The sequence below is a fragment of the Setaria italica genome, chromosome VI (assembly GCF_000263155.2).
Source record: "Setaria italica strain Yugu1 chromosome VI, Setaria_italica_v2.0, whole genome shotgun sequence".
Taxonomy (NCBI): domain Eukaryota; kingdom Viridiplantae; phylum Streptophyta; class Magnoliopsida; order Poales; family Poaceae; genus Setaria; species Setaria italica.
The window spans coordinates 6,171,684-6,178,880 of NC_028455.1; positions in this window are offsets into that span (position 1 = coordinate 6,171,684).

Below are 7,197 nucleotides of genomic sequence, written 5' to 3' on the forward strand. Positions count from 1 at the left end.
CGGGCAATCCTTCGAGCTGGACAGGCTTACAACTGCATTTGGACCATGCGGTGACATTCTGAGCAATGTTTTTTTTTAAAGGAAAAGGGCACAAGATTGTGCCTATTTCATTGATAAAGATGTGTTACAGCCGGCTAGCCGGTTCGGGAAAAGGATAAATGAAAAGGAAAAGAAGGACAAAAGGTAATGAGGCCCCCCGCGTGTGTGACATTTATGGAAGGATCGTCGCTAAGGCTTTGGCTCCTGCTGTTACCCACATGTTGGCTGCGAGTTTGATTTTTGCCATTAGCGATGTTGTCGGGGAACCCTGGTGGCGGAAGATGCGCGAATTTCGTTCGTTCCATATTTCCCACATAATCAAGAGAGTGAGATTTCGAGACGCTTTTCGCGGGATTCCTGTGGTTGAAGTGATGTTTGTCCACCACTCGATGGCCGTTGTGCTGTGTTTCCATTGATTTGGTTTCAGATCCTCTTGTGACAGCCATTGCGCTATTAGGGTCCATATCTGCTTTGTGTATCTGCAGTCAGCTAAGAGATGGTGAGCAGTCTCCATCGTGCATCTGCACAGGGTGCAAGTTGGGGTGTGGTCCCAGCCCCGTTTCGCTAATCTGTCCGAAGTCCAGACCCTGTTCTGAAGAATAAGCCAGGCGAAGACTTTGCATTTTGCTGGTGCCCAGGATTGCCACACTGTTGCTAGATCGGGCGTCTTCATGGTGCCGAGGAGCTGGGCCTTATATGCTGAAGCAGCAGTGTACTGGCCGTTCCGTGTGAAATTCCATGTAATGGCGTCCTCCTGGGTCGGGTTTAAACTGGATTGTTGGATTAGATGCCAGAGAGCTATGAATTCGTTCAGGAGCGTGTTTGTAAGATCCGATGTGAGTTGGAGATCTCTGATCCAGTTGTTGTTGTCGAGGGCCGCTCGCACTGACTTTTTCTTCCCTTTGGTTTTTGCGTAGAGTCGTGGGGTAATGTCTTTCGGTCGTCGGCCTGCAACCCACGCGTCTTGCCAGAAAAGAGTCTTGTCCCCGTTGCCGAGTTGTATCGTCGTGCATGCAGCGAAGAGCAGTCTGTCACGGTCGTCACATGGAGTTGTGGTTCCGACCCAGTTCTTGTCTAGGGAAGCCCATTCCTGCCAGAGCCATCTGAGGCGGAGTGCTCTTGCGAATTTGTGAAGGTCGAGGATGCCCGCGCCGCCATTCTCTTTCGGTAAAGTTGTCCTTGTCCAGTTGATCTTGCATTTTCCCCCGGTGAGTTCGTTGTCTCCCGCCCATAGAAAGCGTTTCCTGATTTTGTCAATGTCCTCTAGCACTTCTTTGGGAGTTCTGAGAGCCGTGAGGGTGTAAATCGGCTGTGAGGATAGGACAGATTTGGTGAGGCATAGCCGGCCGGCCTGTGTGAGGTGCCTTCCTTTCCATTTGGACAGCTTGCTCGCCATTTTGTCGATCAGAGGCTGGAAGTCTATTCGACGAAGCCGTTGAACCGTGAGGGGAAGGCCCAGGTATTTTATTGGGAAATTCTTTTGTGTCACTGGGAGATTGCGGAGCACTTCTGGGATATTAATGTGAGAGCAGCTTATTGTTGTAACACTAGTTTTTTGTATGTTCGTCTTGAGTCCTGTCGCTTCTCCGAAATTTTGCAGGAGGTTCTTCAGGTTTGTGACGTCCCTTGTGGTAGGTTTAATGAAAATCACCGCGTTGTCGGCGTACATTGATGTTCTTATTTTTGCCGCTCGGTTATTTAGCTTTTGGAGCAGTCTCTTTTCCGTGGCTGTCGAAAGCAGGTACTGTAGTGGGTCTATTGCTAGGATGAAAAGGAGTGGTGAGAGCGGGTCCCCTTGGCGTAGTCCTCTTCCATGTTGTATGTGTTCTAGGGATAGGCCGTTTAGTGAGATTCGTGATGTTGACGTGGACAGGATCGCTGTAATCCAGTCTCTCCATTTCGGTGGGAAACCTCTGCGTTGCATCATGGTAAGGAGGTAGTCCCATCGTACTGAGTCAAAGGCCTTGGAGATATCAAGCTTCATAAACAGTGTTGGCTGGCTGTGCCTATGGAATCGGCGTGTCAGATTCTGGACGTAGAGGAAGTTATCATGAATGCTTCGTCCTTTGATGAAAGCGCTTTGGCACGGTGAGACCAACTAGTTCATGAAGGGGGTTAGACGTAGGGCTAAGGTCTTAGTGATAATCTTCGCAATGGCGTGGATCAGGCTGATGGGCCTGTAATCAGTTATGTTCTCTGCTCCATCCTTTTTGGGTATTAGAATTATGGTTGCTTTGTTAAGCAAGTTGAGGTCTACGCAGCGAGAGTTGAAGAATGACGCTATTGCCGCCATGAGGTCCCCTTTGATTGTTTCCCAGCAAGCGGTGAAGAAGAGGCCTGTAAAGCCGTCTGGACCGGGCGCCTTGTTTTTTGGCATTTGTGAGATAGCCCGTCGGATTTCATCTTTGGTGAACGGGTTATCGAGCGAAGACAGATCGACAGACGGGAAGGTTAGGGCTGACCAATTTAAGTCAAGCGTTCTGTGCGGCGGCTCCCGCATAATATTTTTGAAATGATCTTGCACTAAGTGTTGTTTGTCGTGATGGGTGAATGCCCAGCCATTGTCGCTACTAAGCTTTTGAATGAAGTTTTTTCTCTTCCGACCATTGGCCTTCAGATGAAAGAATCTTGTGTTGGCATCCCCTTCTTTAAGATATGTGACCCTGGAGCATTGTTTTTTCCTAGCTCGTTCGATGACTGCCCATCCCATGAGACGCTTTTTGAGCTTGTGTCGTAAAATCGTTTCTGCCGCAGAAAGGGCACGGTTGTCTTGTGCCTCATCTAGTAGTAGTATGATTTCTCGAGCCATGTGCATCTTCATTTTCATGTCCGAAAGCATGGATTTGCTCCAGCGTCTAAGTGCCTGCGATGTCACGTAAAGCTTATGGCCCAGTCTGTGAAAAGGCTCCGTGTGATGAGTCGGTCTATTCCAAGCCGTGGAGACGGTCTGTTGGAAGTTTGGTAAACGTACCCAGAAGTTTTCGAATTTGAAGGTAGGCGGGCGTCGGGGGGTGGCATGGTTGGTGATAAGCAGTGGAGAGTGGTCAGAATGGTCCGATGATAGTGCGTGTAGAAGGCAATTATCAAATCGGAGATCCCAGCTTTGATTGTAGAAAACTCTGTCGAGGCGGACAAGCGTCGGTGTAGTACGTTCATTACTCCATGTGAATTTTCGGTTTTGCAGGTGGAGCTCCTTTAATCCACAGTAAGCAATGGTGTTTCTGAATCTACTCATAAGGCGCCGGTTGAGGTTCGTATTGTTTTTATCTCTTGCGCGATAGATTAAATTGAAGTCCCCTAGGATTAGCCACTTTGTGTCGTCCGTTGGTTTTAGTCGCCGCATATGCCTTAGGAAACTTTCCTTCTCAGGTCTACGTGTCGGGCCATATACCGCTGTCAGTTTGAAGGTAGTCATGCAGTGTCGGACTGTAACTTCCGCCGATATGGAATATCGACCAATAGTTACGTTTTGCATTTGTACCGCCGTATCATTCCACAGTAGGAGAATCCCTCCTTTGGTGCCTATCGCCGGTTTATATGCAAAATTGTCTAATTTGTAGGCTCCTAAAAAGGCGGCCAGGCTGGAGTCGATAGTTTGTAGCTTTGTTTCTTGGAGACATGCAATGTGACATGGTGTCGATCTCAATACGTCGTGTACAGGAAGGCAGCGTGCTGCCGCATTTAGGCCTCTAACGTTCCACGATAAAATGTCCGCGTTACCGTACGTCATGTACCATATTTGACCGCATGTATAAGTAGTTATCGCAGCAGCCTTCTTCAGTGGTTATGAAGACGGTGTTGCAAGTGGTTGTTGTTGTTGTTGGTCGTGGCCTAGGAACGACGTGGGTAACAGTTCTCCTAAGTTTTACGGTAGTTCTTAGGTTCGAGGTACAGACGGATGCCCGAAGGTCGAAGCCAGCAGGGCGATTAAGAGTGAAAGCCCGAAGGTCGCAGCCAGCAGGGCTAAGCAGTACATACGGTGATACAGACGATAAGGTGGATGACATGAAGTGTCGGTAGATGCTCGGAGTCGATGTCGTTGCTCTAGACGGTGTGGTCCCCATTAAGCTGCTGAAAGTCCGCCACTGCCGTTCCTGCATGATTCATGAGCGCATCATCTAGCATATCCGCGCCTTCATCATCCAAACCAAAAATGGCTGTCAGGGCTGCCACTATGGCTTCCGAAATAGGTCCTTGGAAACTTGACAGGAAGTCGCGAAGGACTTCGTCAACAGGCGCCGTTTCTTCAGAAGTGAGTCCTAGTTTGCGGCATAAGTTCCGCTGTGCTTTCTCGGTCACCGAGATGGAGGGCTTCCGTGCCAGTCGTGCACTCCTTCGCACCGCCTTCATGTCGAAGGTACGGCGTTGACGTTGGCGGCGCGGTTCCGGGGCCTGGATCAGCGGTGGAGTAGGAGTACAGAAAAGGGAGTTGATCTCCAGGAGGTCCAAATCCTCCTCCCTCTGTCCCCTCTGTCCGTCTGGTGGGCTGGCCTGACCCATGTGGCCACTGAGGCCCGAGACCGCCGGCCCAATTTGACGCTCTGCCGAAACAGGAGAACCTGTGTGGGCCAGCGTCCCGGCCATCGGTGAGGGGTGGGCTCCCTGTGTCGCTGGGCCGTCTGGGGACGTCCTCCGGAGGGGCGTCGCTGGCCCACGGCCCGGCGTGGGAGAGCCGTGGAAGGAGGCCTCGGGCGCCCTCGGTCCATCAGAGCCGCTCATGTGCGGGTCCAGTGGGGGTTGATGGCCCAGAGGAGGCAGCCCATGGACCGCTAGCCCAGTAGGCTTCCGCCCCTGAACCAGGTCGTCGATGTGGCCCATAGAGGCCTGCTTGATGCCGACCGTCATGGCGTCGAGCGCCCGTTCGACGTCGGCCACCGTCGGCAGTGGTGTCGCCGGTAGGGGCGCCGCCCTTGTCGATGACGCCGCCGGGAGAAGAGCCGCCCGGAGGGTGTCGAAGACCCGGGGCAGCGGGATGGTTGCGGACCAGGCTTTTTCCCCCGATGTTGTGCCGTCGAAGCCCAGGCGGTCGGCGAGCCAGGAGATCTTGCGGGCACAACCGGCGTCGTGGAGGTTCCCTTCCCTGTCTTCCAGATCAACACAGTTAGCAGATGACATTACCTTGCGGTTGTGGATTAGCGTGGACATCTTGGCTTGGAACAGAGCTCGGAGATTGGGCGCGGGGAGGATGCTCTGCTCCTGGATGTCGATGTTCTGATGACGTCCTTGTGGCGGCGCGTAGCTACGGCGTGGTGGTGACCTGGTTCGGTCGCGGCGCCCTGCATCCGCGCAGCCCCAGTATGCATCTCCGAAAGTGCGGCCGTGGCCTGGGTGTTTGTAGTCTGGTTGGTCGTCGTCGTCGTAGTCGTCGTCGTCGCCGCGGTGCTTGTCCGGCCAGGTGAAGTCACTTTTGCAGGAATGCCGGGCCGGCCGGGGCTTGGGGTGTCCCCTGTCATTCTGGCGAACATGGTGTCCCCGGCGATGTTCACCCGCAGGTGCGTCGACTTCACCGGAGACTCTGCGCCCGCCACCGCTGACTGCAGAGGCTCCGCTTCTCCCGCGTCGCTGGTCCTCTCGTCGTCGGTCGCCTTGGTCATCATGGTTCCGAGGGGCCGGCTCACGCGGTGGACGCGGCAGCCGAGCCGGGAAGGACGACCTGGCATCAGGTGGGGCGCCATCAACCAGGCCGTATCTCCACTCGTACCGCCGGCGGATCGGGGTGATGTTCTCCGGAGCATCGACGGCTTGCTGAAGATTGCGGGCCGCCGCCGTGTAGTCCTCCAGGAGGGGCATGTGGATGAAGATCTCATAGCGCGCTCCTTGCTGCCAAGACATCAAAGGGGGCTCAGCCGAAACAGAGAAGGTAGAAGATTTGGTTACCGGACTGTGGGCGAACGCTAGCCAGACCTTCTTGGGGATCTCACTCGGGTCGACCGTCCACGCCCAGAGCTCGATGTGCCTGGAATCCGCCGGCTGGACGAGGTCGGTGACGATGTGCTGCAGTGCACATTTGTGGCCGATGACGCGCTCGACGATCTCCGGCGTCCAGGCGTGGCGCGGGATGCCGTCGAGGCAGAGTCGCACCCGGTAGAAGATGCGGAAGCCGAGGGCGTGGGTGAGGCTGCGCCATGGCCGGAGGCAGATGTCAAGTCCCCCGCCGGTGAAGCGTCCGCGGCGCCGTGCCTCAGCCGCCTGTGTCGCGCTGTCGAAGTGGATGAGGTACGGCTCCAGTTGGTGAAGCGTGACGCTGACCTCGCCGGGGCGCAGACGGAGCTCCCTGCTGATGAGCCCTGCTATGTCGCGGGCTCCGGCGCCAGGCGGCAGGTGAAGCGCCCAAGGGACGAGGGCGCAGGCCTCCCACTCCCTCGCGTCGTGCTCGAGATGGAAGGAGTCAGAGACGAAGATCGTCTCGACCTCCGGGCGCGTGTGAGGGTCACCGATGGCCATGTTGTTGATGCTCTTGCGGCTTGGCGGCGGAGGTGGGCGTGGTACCGGGGGAGCAGGGGGGTGGCTGACGGGGAGCGTGTGGCGGAGGCGGGCGGGGGGCTTGTTGCTGTATGGGGGTGGAGCTGTAATCCTCGCCCGGTAGCTTCGCTCTTTGTGGCCGGTGCGTCTGCAACGGTAGCAGCGCACCGGGTCGCGGCAGGAGGCGGCGCGGTGGTCAGGTGCGAGGCAGATGAAGCAGCGTCCCGCCGTCACACGGTTGAAGTCGAGCAGAGCTTTGGTAGGTGGCCGTCTTGAAGAACTCCTGTGATGGCGGTCATGTCCGTCGAGTCGCCGCGGGATCTCGGGCGGCGCCTGCTGGTGCGCCCGACGGTGCGTCACCGTCTGCCACTCATGATCCAGCTGGCGCCTATGGAGATCCGGTGTCGAGACGCGCTTGGTCCGGGGAGTCGCTGACGTCGTGGCGTGGTGAATGCGCCGTAGAGCCGTCGTGTCACCGGAGTAACTGCGGCCTCTGCTGGCGGGGTGGCTTTGGGCAGCGTTGGAGCGCCGGACGGGGGGATAGGTGGGGGACTTGAAGGCTCCCCCCCTGACAGCCTCCGCGTAGGATTTCTGCCTTCCGTAGCGGGACGCCGGCAGCAGATTCGCCAGCGGGAATGATAGATCAAGCGAGGGTTGGCGCGGATCCGGCGAATCTGGTACCCAGACATCGTCGGG